The sequence below is a fragment of the Rattus norvegicus genome, chromosome 9 (genome assembly GCF_021556685.1).
Source record: "Rattus norvegicus strain SHRSP/BbbUtx chromosome 9, alternate assembly SHRSP_T2T, whole genome shotgun sequence".
Lineage (NCBI taxonomy): Eukaryota > Metazoa > Chordata > Mammalia > Rodentia > Muridae > Rattus > Rattus norvegicus.
Window position 1 is genome coordinate 36,396,858 of NC_141542.1, and position 17,973 is coordinate 36,414,830.

Consider the following 17,973-nt stretch of genomic DNA (forward strand, 5'->3'; position numbering starts at 1 on the left):
ATGTAGTTTCAAGGGACCTGGGTCTTTGGCAGGAGACAAGATACCTTAATTTTGTCTCTTAAAACCTAAGGGCTTTGCTTCATATATATATATATATACATATATATATATATATATATATATATATGCCATATATATTATGGCATGCAGATGACCTACCTAGGTTATTAATCTTGACATTTGAATTTCTCGTCTCTTTGCCTTTATCTTCTAACTGCTGAAATTCAAGGTACACACCATCTCAAGTGGTGGTGCTGGGAATCAAATTCAGGGCTTCATGCATACTAGAAAAGCACAGTACCAACTGAGCTACATCCCTACCCTCATCCTGCAGTTATATTAGCTGTGCCATGTATATTAGGCACCAATATTGGCAGGGCATAGGGGCTGAAAGGGAGTTAACATCTTTAGCTGGTGAGTTTTTACTAAATACCAAGTCCATGTTCATCTATCCCAACTGCATCTGAATCTTCTGGAATGGACTGGGGTCACTGTCTGTCCAGCCTTGCCTCCTTTTTATCTTCTTTGCTTATCACATTACATTTCTGTACATGTTGCAGATCCAGACTGCCTTGGTGTGAAACTTCAATTAACCACCTTGGTTCCTTTAGCCATATGTTGGGGAGAGTAATCAATCAATCCTACCGTGTAAGTTCTTATGAAGAATGGACCAAATAATCATCATAGAAGATACAGACCAGGACCGGAAAGATAGAAGATGTCCAGGGAATGTAAATACAAGGTTTAGGAGTTTGAAATAGAAAAAAGAAAAAGCAGTAACTAAACATCAATTCTATCCAATTGCTGAATAGTATTCCAAATTTAATGCTGGAATAACAGAAATCTAGAGAAAGAACTTGTAGCATTTATTTTTAGTAAAATCCATTGCCTTTGTTTGCAGTGGATCACAATAATTGAGGCTGTCATTATGTTTGACCCATAAAGAGTAACCTTGATGCTTATTTGTTATGTATTCAGTTTTGTCTGCCTTAACTCAATCTTAAATATTAATGGGAAGAAGAAAATCTACAAAATCCCTCAAGCTACACTGTAGGAGTCTGATGCATTGTAGCTAGTGGCAATGAATATAATCATCATTCCTGTGCTAATTTCTTAAGACAGCAACAAACATTGAGGCAAATAATTTGCAGAATGCTAGAAAGAAAATTGACAATTTGCATATGCAAGCCACGAATCTTAGATTCTTGGAGACTCCTTTCTGGGGTTAGCATATTTAACAATGTGGAAAAGAAAGCTATGAAACATACAGGGAGAGATTTCTGGTTTAGTTGGGTCAGAATGGGTGTAATGTCAATGGTACCCAGCTAGAGAACTCTTGAAAGCTAAGGCTGGTTTCCTTGGTGTTCGTGTGTTCAGTCTTTAAAGCGTCTTCACCAATAGGCCTTTTAAATTCTGGTCTTGGTCTTGTCTAAATCAATTACTAACTGAATAGCTTTAAACAAGACTCTGATTTTTTTCAAGGGAATGGTACCTCTATTGTATCATCTTAAGAGAATTAATTTGTACAATCTTTGAAAAGTGTTTGGACCATAATATGTGCTTAATAAATGTTAGCTATTTTTATTTTGGCCATAATAGAGCTGGCTTCAAGATATATCAATAGGTATTCATGATTTCTTAGATAAAGCTTTAAATTGCTAGAAATTTATGTTGAAATTAGAAGTCCAAAAGTGGCTTGAACATTTAACAAGTGACACAAAAATAACCAAGTAATCTTGTAATATTTATGAGAGGAATATCATAGACCTATTTTTTGAATATTGGTACTAAATTCAATAAAATTTTATTGACCAGCAATGTCTGGGAAAGCAGATAGCAACAGACTTGTGAATGTTTTTCATAATGCTTCTTGACACTACAATTAAGATTCTTTAACAAGTCACATGCTTATGGGAAATCTAACATACAATTATAGTATGGTGTAATTTATTCATGCAGTAGCAATCACAGAGATTACTGACATCATACTTAAATGCATGATTCTGATATGAACTAAGTAGACTTCCATTTTGATTAGGTAGGTTTGGAAAAGCATCTCCTTTAAAAAATGTATAAAATTAGTCAACTGAATAAGAAGTAATGGGTATAAAGACCTAAGTTCCACAGTACTAGGGTTTCATACTTTTCCTTGACTATAGACCCCGTGAGAGTTGTAGCAGTACAGGACAGCAACACTGGAAGACTAGAAATGATGGAAACAAAGCATGAACCGCAGAGAAACTTCTGTGAAACTTTAAGTCTTCCTAGTGTTAAATTCTAAGAAGATGAAAATAAGAATAATCCATAGAAAGGGAAGCACATAATTTCAAAGCTATTTAAATTCACATAAAGAGATTATTGTATATCACAGACAAAGGAAAGCAGTTCGTGTGTTTACAGAATACATGCCTGATCAGAAGAGACTGACGATGCAATAGAGCAACTTGAGGCATAAGCTCTGACTTGAAATGAAGCCACAATTACTCTTATACCTAAATCACACAAAGACCCAACAAAGAAAGAGAACTTCAGACTAAGTTCCCTTATGAATATTGACGTAAAATACTCAATAAAATTCTTGCAAACCGAATCCAAGAACACATCAAAATGATCATCCATCATGATCAAGTAGGCTTCGTCCCAGGTATGCAGGGATGGTTTAATATACGGAAATTCATTAACATGATCCACTATATAAACAAACTCAAAGATAAGAAGCACACTATCATTTCATTAGATGCTGAGAAAGCATTTGACAAAATTCAACACCGCTTCATGATAAAAGTCTTGGAAAGATCAGGAATTCAAGGCCCATATCTAAACATAGTAAAAGCAATATGTGGCAAACCAGTAGCTAACATGAAACTAAATGGAGAGAAACTTGAAGCAATACCACTAAAATCAAGGACTAGACAAGGCTGCCCACTCTCTCGCTACCTATTCAGTATAGTACTTGAAGTCCTAGCCAGAGCAATCAGACAACGAAATGAGGTCAAAGGGATACAAATTTGAAGGGAAGAAGTCAAAATATCACTATTTGCAGATGATATGATAGTATACCTAAGTGACCCCAAAAGTTCTACCAGAGAACTACTTAACCTGATAAACAACTTCAGCAAAGTGTCGGGGTATAAAATTAACTCAAACAATTCAGTAGCCTTCCTCTACTCCAGGGATAAACAGGCTGAGAAAGAAATTAGGGAAATGACACTCTTCACAATAGTCCCTAATAATATAAATTATCTTGGAGGCTTATGGACAGGAAACTGGGAAAGGGAATAACATTTGAAATGTAAATAAAGAAATATAACTAATAAAAAGTTTTCAAAAAAAAGAAAGAAAGAAACTCATTATTTTGCTCATTCTTTTTTCCTTTTCTTTATACCTGTCTTCTTCCACAGGAATTCTTCATTTGCATTTATAATCTGCCTACAGAAGCAAAGGTTAATTTATCAATACAAATTTCCTATTCATTGCTACTTTATGGAAAAATGCAGGGCTAGGTAGCTTTACGAATATCTCATTTAATATACAGATGACTTACACATACATGATTTATTCAAGTCACATACTAAGAGAAACATTATGGATGCTCATTCATGGTTTTTCCTTTCCCATGGCACAGCTCACAAAGCCCATGCTGTGCAGTCCAATTTTAAAACTATTCTAAGTTAAAATTTTTTGAAAATCGATGAACTACCATTAACGAACCCCATATGTATGTTTATGCCACTAATGAATTCTCAAATCCAATAAATTTTATGGACGGTCTCTCAGCAGATAGTTGTGTCTCTCATGAACTGTAAATCATGCCAGCTGGCTCATGATGATCACATGTATATTCATACATGCCTTAACAAAGACTGAGAGAGAAGCAGCTGGATATTTATGATGGAAAATTCATCAAAGAGGGAGGAAATTAATAGTCAAATTAGGGAAGCCCAGTGCTCTAAGTATCTTACAGGGTTATGTTGATAGGTTAGGCTTCCTGAGGTTATTAACTCTTTTAAGAAGCCACATATAAAAAACTTATGCTTGAGCAAGAGTTATAGGTCAGTGGGCAAGAGTTCCTTCTATGAATGCATGAGAATCTGAGATGGAAACCCTTGTGCACATATAGAAAGCTGAACATGGCTCTACACATTTGGAAATGATAACAAAGCAATGTCTAGTACCCAAGTTCAGTGTCCAGTCAGCCTAATGTAAATGACAAGTTCAGTGAGGGACATAAGGTAGAAAATATGGTAGAAAGCAACAGACAAAAATACCCAATGTCCTCTTCTGAACCCAGCATAGTACCTACACTCACTTTTGCATGCACTACCATTTTACACACATGTACACCTGTTTATCTTTGAAATAATCTTTGCAAAAAATGGCTCTAGAAGACCGATTACACATATTCCAAATATCACCAGAAAAGACTGGAGTAACTAAAAAATATTTTACAACTTCCAGATAACTTCAATGATCATATTGCAAATTTGTATAATCTAAATTGAATGTTTTAGCTGTTGATAAGGAAAAGAAAGGTAAAAATAAAAATGTATCAAAGACAAATAATGGATTTTTTAAAAGCAAAAGCTTATAATTTTATCACAAGAGTAGATAGAACTGGCACATCAAGTAACACCTAGGATTTAAAGACCAGCTTATATTTAAAGACCATATTACATTTTCATAAATCTTTAAAGACCAGTTGTAATAATCCTGTCTTCTCTGTTGCCACTCTACTCACAAGAGCTTGGAAACTGAAACAATACAAATTTCCTCCAATTGATAAATTGATAATGAGCATGTAGTATACTTGCACAGTGAAATACTATGAAGCCATAAAACAAAATCATGAAATGTTTAGGTAAATCGATAGAATTAAAAGATACACTGATTGCTATAAGCCTGGCTCAACTGGACAAGTTTTGCTTGGTCTCTCTTACTTCTGGGTCCTAGTTCTGAATCTCTTGACTGTATTATATAATCTGAAGATGACTAAGAAACCAGGGAAGGGACTGCAAGAAGAAAAAAGGTAGAGGCAAAATCATAGGAGATGCAATGAAAAGGGTAATGAGAATATTGGAGGTAGACTAACTTAGGAGGAGAAAGGAAGGGCAATGGAGAGGGAAAGGAACAGGAGACGTAAATAACAGGAGGAAGGTTTAAAAAATCCTATAGGGAAGGATAGACTTTTATAAGCTTTCTCAATATGGATATATGCATATGTATACATATATATATAGAGAGAGATTATATATATAATAGATAGATGATAGATAGATAGATAGATAGATAGATAGATAGATAGATAGATAGATAGATAGACAAACAGACAGATAAATGATAGAACTGAGTTGGGTCTCATTTGATGATTGTGCTTCTTCAGAGCCATGCATTATCTTACAAATGCTAGTGCCAAGCACGGGAAACTTCCCATAGAGTTATTGGTCAGAGGAAACTAGACTTTTCCAAAACAGCATAGGATATTGTCATTGACCTTGGTAGTCTTTCCTATTTTGAAAAGTTCTACCCACATTATTACCTTTTCTCCTTAGAAGGAACCCAATTAACTGATCAAGTTTTCCACAGATTAGATTAATGTTAATCTGTTATCTGTATAAAACGGGAGTTTTGTAACTAGATGTGTAAAGTGAGGACATGATCACTCCATGGTATGGTTGAGAAGAAGGATTTTGTTGGAGATATGAGGGAGAGCATAACCAGAGACATCTAGAAGAGTGCAGAGTCAGGAGCAAAATAGGAGACTACACATAACCCGTGAGTGGGGAGGCAACCAGAGGGGGAACCAAGAGACAGTCAAGAGAGCATATGACCAAAATGGCAGGATTATATAGGAGCAAGAAGCTAGTGGAAGAGAATCCAGTGAACTAGGTAAGTTTAGAATGGGGGTGGGATAAGAAGGGCTGAGATGTGCCAGGATGCCAGTATAGATTCTATTACAGGTACTTGAGATACTCAGAATGTCTAGAATCTACTGTATTCCTTAGTATTCTAATAGTCACCACAGTTAGCCATCTGTCCCAGTTTCTATTGAAGTTGCCATCCCAGGCATGACAAAGTCTCTTTTGTAACTCCTTCTGAGGTGAAACTAGGTCATCTTTGTCAGGGTCTAGGAAGACTGGAATGCTGTTCAATGCCAGGACAGGAAAGAGAAGTGCAGGTCCAGGATATGTAGGACCACCTGGGACTAGTGGAGGGAGGGCAGCTTTGGAACAGTCTGGAAGTGCTGGTTCACACCAGTATAGGCAGGCTTAGGTGGTTGGAATTTCATCAGAAGAATTTAGTTTATAGCTGCTTTCAGCAAGGCCAGGGCTCATTGGTTCTGATTTGAAGCAGTTTACAGTCTTAGGTTGATTGGACATCTGCCTGGACAGAGAAGAAATAGAGAGAGAAGATAGCTAAGGAGCTTAGGAGGAAATCTTTATCTTGGGTGTACACTTGAAACTCCTCAGCGCATTTTCCTGGTTGGTGGGGAAAAGGGAGGAGGTCCAGGGCAAGGAGAAAGGACCTACTCATGGTTCTTGTTAAAGGTAAATCAAAGTTTCAACTCCCCGAAGGTCACATGACCGTTTTAAGTTTATAAAAAGGGATAAATGTTTTACATGTGTCAGCACTAAGTGAATAAAATGGGGAGTTAGGCACCGGATGCATAATGTAAGGACATGACCACTACAAGTATGATTGAGGAGAAGGTATTTACTGTAGATATGAGAGGAAATGCATGCAGAAGCATCTAGAAAAGGCTAGAGTAGGCAGAGAAAGTAGTAGACATAATAGATCCAGCAGATTGAGTTGATCCGTGAAAGGAGATAGAGGGGAGGAGAAACTGAGGGAGAGAAAAGAGAGGTAACAAAGGAATGGAGAGGGAGAGAGAGAAAGAGAGAGCGAGAGAGCGAGAGAGCGAGAGAGCAAGAGAGCGAGAGCGAGAGCGAGAGCGAGAGCGAGAGCGAGAGCGAGAGAGAGAGAGAGAGAGAGAGAGAGAGAACACGAACCAAGAGAGACATGGCCCTAATGGCAGGGTTATATAGGAAATAGAAACTAGCAGATGGAGAAGTTTAGGGTAGAATACAGGATGAGAAGAGCTGAGAGTAGCCAGGTTTCCACCATGACCCTATAGTAGTTATGTGTGATGCTGAGAGATCCTGAAGGCAAACCTGTTCTTTGTTGTTCCAAAAGTCATCACAGTCAGCCATTTGTTCCCAGGCTTTTGTCTGACATTAATCAAGGAAAACTAGCAATGATTCTTCCTCAGTCACCTCAGAAGACACAATCAAACTTGAACTGGATATTTATGGTGGTTGTGTTTTTTCTTTGCAGGAGGTTGAACCTTAGGTCAAGGGCAGGCTAAGCAAACACCCCACCACTGACCTAAATTCACCAAGTCCTTTGGTGTTTTGTTTGTTTTAGTTTTGTTTTGTTTTTATGTTTGTTTGTGATATGGAATTTCTCAAATTTAACTTCCACCTGCCTACCCCTCCCCGAGGTGGTCGGGAAATTGGCATGTGCCATTATACCAGTGGTTCTTGTCATTTGGCTTCTGGCTCTGAGAAAAAAATCTACCGCAAAAATGAAACATTGAGACTACAGACCATGTAAGACATCTGCAGCAGAATCTGAAACCACTCCATCAATAATGGAAGAGCAATGGCATCTACATAATGGGTCAACAGCCATTAGAGGAATGGACCCAAAAGAAGGAAGAGGACTAAGAGGATACATTTTTATTCAATTATGTTGAAAAGTTTGACTATCATTTCTTCCTGTCTGTCACAGGAAAAAACTGTGAGAGACTGTGAATCACATGCAAAACTGAGAAGAATTGAATCTGAGGTGTCTGATTTTGATTTGGCTGGCCCATGCTGCTGTACAAAAATAGCCTCAGGCATTAATCTGTCAGGTCCATTATTATGCCTATTTCTTAGATTTATACATTGGTTTATAGTCACAATAGACATTTATTGAGTGCTGATCACCTGCCAGGCTCAGTGCTGTGCACCTTACTAGTGATGGTCCCAACCCAGTGGGTTTTCAATCTAATAAGACGGGCAAGGCAATTAAGACACAAGCTCAAAGGCAGAGAATGACTAATGCATGCGGAGGAGACGGAATGGTTTTCTTTTCCTTTTCTACACCTCGTGTAGCCCACTGTGGTGCCTTTGTTCAAGGAAGCTAAGGAAGTATTTTATAGACCAAGCAAGTGTGAAAATGGATGTCAGCTGCACGTTCAGATCACCTGCTCACTTTGGAATTTTTGACATTGATGCAAGTAGTGGATTTTCAGATGTTTTACTGGTCCGATTCAATCAGTCTTGTGAAATTTCACTTCCTTGCCTTCTTTGTTTCTTCTTAACTTGTTTTATTCTCCAGGACACCATTGGTCTTTTTTATTTTTATTTTTCCTTTTCTAGTGTAATTACTTAAACCCCCATTACCAAATACTTCATTTTAACCCTTTTCTCATTCTAGCTGCTAGCATCATCCTCCTCTTCCCCAGAGATATCCTTGCAGAATCTTTATGTGTTTAATGATGGGCTTCGTGAATAAGCAAGTGTGATCACTGGCTTGAAATCATACAATAGTTACCAACAGGAAAAACTAACTATGCATAACACACACATGTAGAGAGAATATATAATGTGTATAATCTCTAATACATATATTGCTATAAATAACAACAATCAGTGGATGAATATATTAATTAAAAAGTGTATACTAATTAATCTTTAAACTGAAATAAAATGTGATTGATACCAGAGCCATGGGAGTTACGTATTTTGTCTCATTGGCTGTATCACATTACAGTCAAGCACTGACATCTGAGGTTCCCATATCCCATGATTCTTTGTCCTTGACAGTATAACCCAAAGCTCTAAAGACATTCTTCCAGGAGTTTCCCTTCTTCAACATACTACTCACTAAGAGTGACGTGGGTCTTTTAACGTGGGAGCATCTGCTTACAGAGAAAGCATTCTATTGTGGACAATGAGGTGAGCAACTCAGGGGCTAATGTGAGATGCATGAGCTGCAGATACCACTTGAAGACTGTCAGAGCCTCCTGAGGCATGTCCCATGTGGTGGTAATTAACTTTTAATGTAAGCCTGGAGGGCAAAACACTTAAGAGTTACCCAGTTTTCTCCAACGGAATAAGTAGGTAAATGTTGGCATGTGTTTATCAATAGCAGAAGCACTTAGATTAGATAACTATTGTTAAAAGGAGAAAGGGCTTAACTTTCCATTCTATTCTATTTTTCTCACTCTTACTCTATCATGAAATGGGTGCCTAATCATTAGGATTGTGTGAAATGAGGTCACGGTTTCCAGAGGTTAAGAGAAAACCAGCAGTTAGGAACCCGCTTGCTGCCACTCCTGTTTGTGTGTTACAAATAACAGAATCTCCTCCTTACTCTGGAAGTGGATCCAGAAGCTTCCTTTTTTTTTTAATTACATTTGGAATAGAAAAAGAAATCACACTCAATCCAACTAAGTTGCTATGCCAATACTAGATGATAAATTCTGTTCTTGATTGGGTCCAGAACCTCCCTGAGTCATTCATTGGTTTATCCTCAAGCTATGTTCATTTTATCAGGGATGTTAGGAAATAATTATTTCACAACTAAGACAGAACCAAGGAAGCACAGTCATATTCAAAACAACAAATGGGGTACCTATTACAAGATTACTTACTAGACAGTTTTAGGTGTCAGAAAAACAAATATCTATAAGGGTTGGAGTTTTGCTCCCAGGGATTAAGGCAGCAACCAAAGAGTATACAAGGGGTACCCATGGTTCCAGCTGTATATGTAGCAGAGGACTGCTTTATCTGGCATCACTGGGAGGGCAGTCCCTTGGTCCTGTGGAGGCTTGATGACCCAGAATAGGGAAAGGCTAGGCTGCTGAGGCAGCAGTGGGTGGATAGGTAGGGAAGCACCCTCTTTGAGGCAAAGGGAGAGGGAGAAGGGGGTAGGGGGATGGTGGAGGGAAAACTGGGAAGGGAGATAACATTTGAAATGTACATAAATAAAATAACCAATAAAAGTAAGAAAAATTAATATTAAATTGAATTTTAAAAATGGAATTTTCAATAAGGAAACACTAATTATGCCCCACTAAAAGCATTGCACCCATGGGGCAGTCTGCAGGAAAGGACTGCCTCTGTGGATCTGTGGGAAATATCCAGTTTCCAGACTTGGACAACAGGTAAAATGCAGTCTTGCTTACAGTGCAGAGAGAGTCAAGTAGTGACTCACCAGGTCCCTGAGTCCATCTAAGGGCAAAGATTTGTCGAGAGAAGTGAGATTTTGTTCGTTCTGCCTCTGAGGTCCTTGAAAAATCTCTTCTCCGAGGTTAACTTGAGCCTATGATAGTGAGAAAACTAAAATCCAGCATCGAGAAATAAGTAGTGTAAAGCCCCGATGAGTTTGGAATTGACTGGACACTGATGGGAAGAAATAAAATGCAGAAAGCCATTCATATGGAGGAACAAATATCTCTCCTTGTAAATTAAGATGTGTTTTCTCGAGGTTGGAGATTTAGCTCAGTGGCAAGGCCCTGGGTTCTGTCCCCAGCTCCGAAAAAAAGAAAAAAAAAAGATGTGTTTTCTTTAATGGTATTTGCATTATTTTCATCAGTACAAAATTATTTAACTCAATTCCTGAATCTTGGGGTTCTTTTTGTGCCTAAACCAGTCACCTCACTTTATATCACAATGGATCTGATGTCAAGAGGTCATGGTTCTTTAGCAGGTGAACTTCATCAGGGGCAAGTAAGACCTCAGCCTGCATTATGATGTTTATTTGGTATGTGCTATCTTAGAATACTGAAAGAGCTGAAGGGGCTTGCAACCCCATAAGAATAAAAATGCCAACCAACCAGAGCTCCCAGGGACTAAACCACTACCCAAAGACTATACATGGACTGACCCATGGCTCCAGCTTCATATGTAGCAGAGGAAGGCCAATGGAAAGAGAAGCCCTTGGTGCTGCCATGGCTAAACCCCCCAATGTAGGTGAATTTTGGGGAGGGTGAGAACGGAGATGGTTGGGGAGGGGAACACCCTTATAGAAGACAGGGAGGGGGATGGGTGGGGGCTTATGTCCAGGAAACTAGGAAAGGGAATAACATCTGAAATGTAAATAAAAAATATCCAATAAAAATATGTGGTTTAGAGGAATATCTGCATTCGGCACTTCTTTCTCTCTGTCTTCTCTGTGCACCAGTGAGACAGTTCCTGCCTGGCCAATTGTACCAGTCATTTCATTTAGTAAAGCAGCCTCTCTTTAAATAAGACTGATCACTACAATACGCCTACATAGTATTCCTTGCTTCAACAGAAATGGAACCAGTGTTATGGTCTTTCCTGGAGAACATGTACTGGAGGTGATAGACATAGGAAGTAAAAATATTTGTAATTGCATCACAGGTGGCATGGGAAAAGGCCAGCTGCCTTTCTCCCCATCAATCTTGGAGTCATGGATTTAGCTATAAAAGAAACAGTGTCCCACACTGCTTGCTAAGTCAGAATGAATATTTCTTGTGTCAAGATATTTCTCTGATGGTGACAAGGTGTAACAATCTAGGTGGTGCCAAAATTATTTCAAACCTAAAATTATTTTTTCCTTTCATTGAAAATAGGTCCTTCTCTCAAGCTAAAAGTTATAATATATGCTCAGAGGACCTGGAGCAGACCTGTGCAGGTCAAATGCTTAGCTGACTCAGCATCTGTGAGCTCATACTTACCTTGCTGAGTTGACTCAAAGGCCTTGTTCTCTTGTTGTTCCTTTTCCTCATCTGGCACCTAAAACTGTCATCCCATCATTCTTGCAACATCATCAGAATTAAGATGCTAGAAACTACATTGCCATAACCGTTGAACTACAGAACACCAGATTAGTCTTGAGTTTCATTTATTGTAAAACAGCTCTTACTGAAAATCAATGTGTGGAGCTCCAGAGTGAATATGCCATTCTGATTGACCTCGGACAGGGAACTTGTGGTCAGAGAGGGTAAATCAAGAGGCAGAGAGAATTTTCTTCACAGAAGAGCGAATACTGATTGTATACCTATCTGTCTTTGGTGGCAGTTTTTCTTCTTTGTGATGGAAAATATAGACCTATTATTTTTTCTGACCGAAAGGAGTTGCGAAGGATGACGGCTGTAGTCTTGCATCTACTTTCAGTGTGTATTAGTTGCTTCTCTGTATAAAGACTAATGGTTTGTTACTTTCTCAATAATGGGCAAAACTGTGGAAGTAAATTATTAATAACTTTCACTTTAGCACATTTTTCCGTCATGTTCTTCATGAGCAAGAGTCGTAATATTTCTTCTTCTAGTGTCTACAAATGTGAAGATGATGTTTTAATTTCATTGTTGCTGTAAAATGCCCCAACACAAAGAAGCTCAGGAGGAAAAGGGGTGTGTTTCAGATTATATTCTATCATTGTGAGAGACCCAAGGCAGGAAGTTCAAAGAGCTGGTCATATCATAGTAGTGGTTAAAAGGAGAGAAAAATGAATGAAAATGTGTTTGCTTGATTATGCTCAGCTGTGTTCATTCAAACACTTCATGAATTCCTTCTAGGGGATTTGTGTTGCCCACAGTGGGCTGGATCTTTACAGAACAATTCACTTGGTTAAGATATCACACAGGCAAAACACACACACACACACACACACACACACACACACACACACACACAATTTAAATTATAAATACCTTTAGGAATCTAGTGAAAGCAAAGGATTTTCATCTCAGAGGAAAAAAATCCTTGAATTGAGTAGAAAATAGTCAATAATTCAACTGGATTTATAGATATATTGAATTGATGTTTACAGCTCGGACATAACAGAATACTAATTTGTTAGTATACTCAACTTGTTCCCAACATTAAAAAAAAAGCAATGGCTTAAACATTACAGAAAGATTTTCATTTGTGTTTTTAAAATGCGTTGCTCCAAAAGATACAATTTTTCTTTTGAATATATGTATTTAAATGCTGTTTCCTGCTTCCATTGTCTTTGTTGTATTGTTATGGGGTTCATTTGGCTTGCTTATTTATCACATGGTCCTTTTTGACAAACAGTTTTTGGAATTCCAGGTATGTGCCACCATATACACTTTCATTAAGTTTTAAATATCCTTGAAACATCTTGTGCTACAGGCCATGGAAATATACTTGTGTGGTCTTTGTTAGCATATTAGTTTTTGCCCAAAAACTTGATGAAAAAGTAAAAGTGTAGTTCTAAAAATCAGTCCAGCATCTCTCTGAATTGCTATACTTAGTTTTCAAATTTTTCAAATTTAAATGCTGTAATTTTACGTAGGAAATGGAGGTTCAAGAACTCTTACTAGCATAATTAACTCACAAGCCATATATAAGTTACTTTATAATTATATTAATCCTTGCAACTCTCTACAAAATAAGTCAGTATAGTTCCTAATTTTGCAAATGTAATGACCAGGGACCTGCCTGGGGTTATACCACATACCAGTAGCTACACAGATCTGAAGTCTTAGACCCTGAGTTTCTGCTCTTCTGCACCTACCCACGCAGACTAACTACACAGTAAATTATTGATTTGAAACTATACTGCTACCTTAATGAGCAAAGTGGGTGTTATAAAATGTTATGGATTTAGTCATTCTGACCTAGTTTGTGTTATAATGCCTTATACTTTTACAACACTTCATTATGTTGGATGACATTTGAGATAAATTTCTCACTTGGGCCCAAGACACTCAGAAAGGAGACATGAGATTGTCCAAAGAGAAACTGTGTCCAAGAATATCAATTGAAGTTTGGGACTAAGATCCAAGCAAGGGTCCATCACCCACCTTGACATTATGCCCTAGAAATTATTTAAAATGCCAATGCATGTTAGTCACATGCTAAAAAATGAGTTCATGTTAAAATGAAAGAAATAGCCTTACTGGTTTTATCTGCAGTATATCTTCTGCAAACTGAAGGAGTTTCTTAAACACTTTCATTACTAGCTAATTCATTGTTAAAACTAAGGCCAGTGATAATACCCTGCCAAAAAATAAAAGGATGCCCATAAAAAGTGGTAACAGTACCCATGTTGTTACATGCCTGAATAGCCCTTATTAAAGTTAGTAATGCTACCAATGCTGTAACATGTAGGAATAAGTCAAAGCAGTGTCAGTTCATAAGAAATGCTCAGCACTTGGGTTAAATATTTACTTGACTGTAATATAGTTATTCAGTTTCCATATTTGGAAGCTAAAAGCAAAACTTTTGTATGATTTTATAAGAGTAAACATGGAATGTAAACATATAAAAAGCAATTGTATTCTCTACTTTGTATGAATATATTAAATGTGTATACTTTTTCATTTTCTGACATGCATGGTTTTTGAAAAATAAGAAACTTTATAATAAATAAGTGAATAAATTGATTAAATACACACACATACACACACACCATATATACATATATATATATATATATGAGATTGTGTATATCTATCTCTGTTTGCTTTCTATTGCTGTTATAAACACCATGACCAAAGCAACTTAGAGAGGAAAACTTACTCTTAATTAAAATTTCTACATTGTAAGCATCATTTTGGTGGAACCATCCATGAGGTAGTCAGGGTTGGAGTTGGAGCAGGAAGCTATAGGCAGGAACTGGAGCATGGATCATTTGCTGGATTACTATTTCTTCCTTGGTCTGTTTCTTATGCATCTTAAGACCATTGGTCATCGCTTCACTGTTCATAGTGAGCTGATCCCTTCCATATAATTGTGAATCAAACACCTCACACACTTGCCTACAAGCCAATTTGATGAAGATGATTCCTCAGTGAGGTTCCCTCTTCCAAGATAACCACCCTACCTTGTGTCAACTCAACCAGTACTCTATCTATTCCTTGTTCACAAAACAGTCCTAAATTCCTCATGAATTCGGATACCACTTTTTTTTTAAATTTGAAATTCTTGATGGACTCTTTGATAGTTACTAGATAGAGGGAAGCAGGAATTTTCATCTCTGCTTCTATTCACCAGGAAGAAACAGGTGCTAGCAATGATTGACACTCTATAAATCATACCTGATACAATCTTTGCAAAAATAACTATTAAAAGATATTTATAGGTTGGTGCACACATCTAAATTCAGGTGGGGTTGTACACCCTCCCCAAGATGATAGACATTCCTGAGCTCTGTATTTTCCTAGAGCTCACACAATGTACCTCTATCAGTTTCCAGCCAACATCGTTTTTCATATTCTTATTGAATAAACCAATGTACATGCTTCCTTAAGTTCAGTAACATATATATATATAATTTTAATTGGATATGTTTATATACAATTATAAAATCTCATAAGATATTTATTACTTACGTTATAAATGAACCATTCCATCCATTTTTGACTGACATATAATCATGGCTCATATCAATGTGGTAGGGAGTGATATGTTAGTACATGGAAAGGACATGCAGTTTAATGAATAGTTCCACCTCTTCATCACTACTTTGTGTTAACCAGCATGTTCTTCTCACATATGGATAATTTAAAGAATCAATAGTGGTGGGAAAGGGTAAAGAGTGTATGGGTATCAGGGAACAAAATGAAGTTAAATAAAAGTAACACATTGTAGTGTTCCACAGTACAGTATATATACAAGCCAGACAGCTGCATTTCACAACCTCACTTCAGTATATTCTGGGGAACTATATTTTATGAAATTCAGTCACATCTTAAGAGGAGTTTGATAACAGAAAATGAAACCAATAGCAGCAGCCACAACAACAAAACAAACACCACACTGTTGAAGTAAATGAGATGCCAGAACTGTAGCAAGTATGTTGGCTAGTTCCTGGGAGTGTGTAGGTGACTATCAGCGTCACAGGAATTCTAAAGCTGTGTTTTGTTTTGATGTTGTGTAGCAGTTTACTCTGAAACTGAAGCAGTCCATCCCTCAGGGAAGCTTCTTAAACCTGAAGATAAGCAATTCAGAATATGTTGAGGAAGTCCCCAAAACAAAAGAGTTCCACTAGGCCCCTTCTTCCCAAGAATAAACCGTGAAGATTACTGATAGCCACTCTCAAAGAAGCCAAGTTGCAAAGAAGACTCAAGCAAGACAAGCTGCAAAGAAGACTAAAAGACCAGATCAGATATCTGGAAGAAGCAGAGATAAGCCAAGCTGTCTGGAAGAGATTTAGAGCAACGGAGTCACATGGAAAAAGCCCATGTGTTGACTTGCCTGCAGGCTTCTCAGCGCATTCCAGGTTCCCAGCTTTTATGACTTGTCAACCCATGCTGGGTGATACAACTGTCTTTAAGTCATTTCTGTATCTGTAACTAATCCCTTCCCCTTACTCCTGTAATTAATCCCAAATGAAACTGAGTGGTTCACTATGTTGGACGCTGCTAGTATGCATATTTTGGACTGTCATAGAATCCCTATATATGGTGAGTACACATGTGTGTGTTGTGTCTCCTCAGGATATAGTTTGTAACGCAGCATCTAATAAAATTTATTATCATATATTGCTATGGCAAATTCATGTCCACCAGTACATTACTCTTTCTTTAACAGTTTTTTTTAATACAATTTCATTAATATACCATTTACCCACATAAATGGACAGTTGGATGATGTGCTTTGAGTAATTTGTTTGGACTAGGCTTCTGCATGTAGTCACTGACATAGGAAGATTTTGAATGTTTTCCTCACATCTGAAAGAAACTTTTCATTTACATTACTCACTAGCATTCACAGCTCCTTGCCTTAGTTCTACTAATTTACTTTATGCCTTTATATATCTGCTCACTGTATTGCTTGGAAAGATGCAAATACGCCCTTGCTACTGCACTGTACATTCTAGGTTAGTTGGCTTGGGATGATCTAGGCAATGTCCTTATGTCTTGTCTTTCCTGTAGGGTTGCTGGCATTACAAATGTGTCTTTGCAGCCAGTGTTTCACCTGTGTTCTAGCGGATCACTAAGCTTCTGTGGCTAGCATTTTCAGCCACTGGGTCACCTCCCTGAAGCCACACTACTTGGTAGTGCTGAAGACAGAACCTAAGCCTCACTGTCAATTTAGCATTTTCTTCTTGATCCTCCTCCTTCTGCCACTATAGAAATATTATATTCTGGGGCCACAGGGATGGCTTGGCAGTCAACAGCACTTGCTGTTTTAGGAGAGAACCTAAATCATTTCCCAGCATAAACACACACACAAACACAAACACACAAACACACACATACACATGCACACACACATACACAAACACACAAACACACACACACACGCACGCACACACACACAAACACACAAACACACACACATGAACACACACATGCACACACACACAAACACACACACACACGTACACGCACACACACATGCACACACACGCACACACACACACACACATACACACACACACGCACAAACACCCATATAATTATGCTGTTGTTGTTATCTAAGCTGGAATAGATTTCCCCCCTGAATGTTAATAACACTGGTATTTGCATGTCAGACTTCACTAATATATCATAAAGATATCAGCACACATTTCATTTCAACTGAGTTGTTAACTTGTTGAGGGTGGAGATCACTTTAATCATTTCATGATATTTAATCAAACTCATCATTTAATATTCAGATGAATAATTTGTTAACTTTTCCTGTCAGAGTCATATGGTGAAGATTATTATACCATACTATCAGATGATAAATTTAGAGGACTATTAACCCAGTTTCATTAGCATTTTGAAAATTATACACTTATTTCTGCTGTTTTAACTGTTATTCTAACGTGTGTAAGTAATTTGAAATAATGATAAATTGTTTCATTTTTATGAGTGCTGGGATGAGCAGTGCAGCAACTTGCATACAGTAGTCTTATAGATTAATTTTCTTAAAAGATGTATTTTTTCTAGTCTTCCTTGAGATACGACCATAATCTGCGTATTTCAAAGTGGTATAT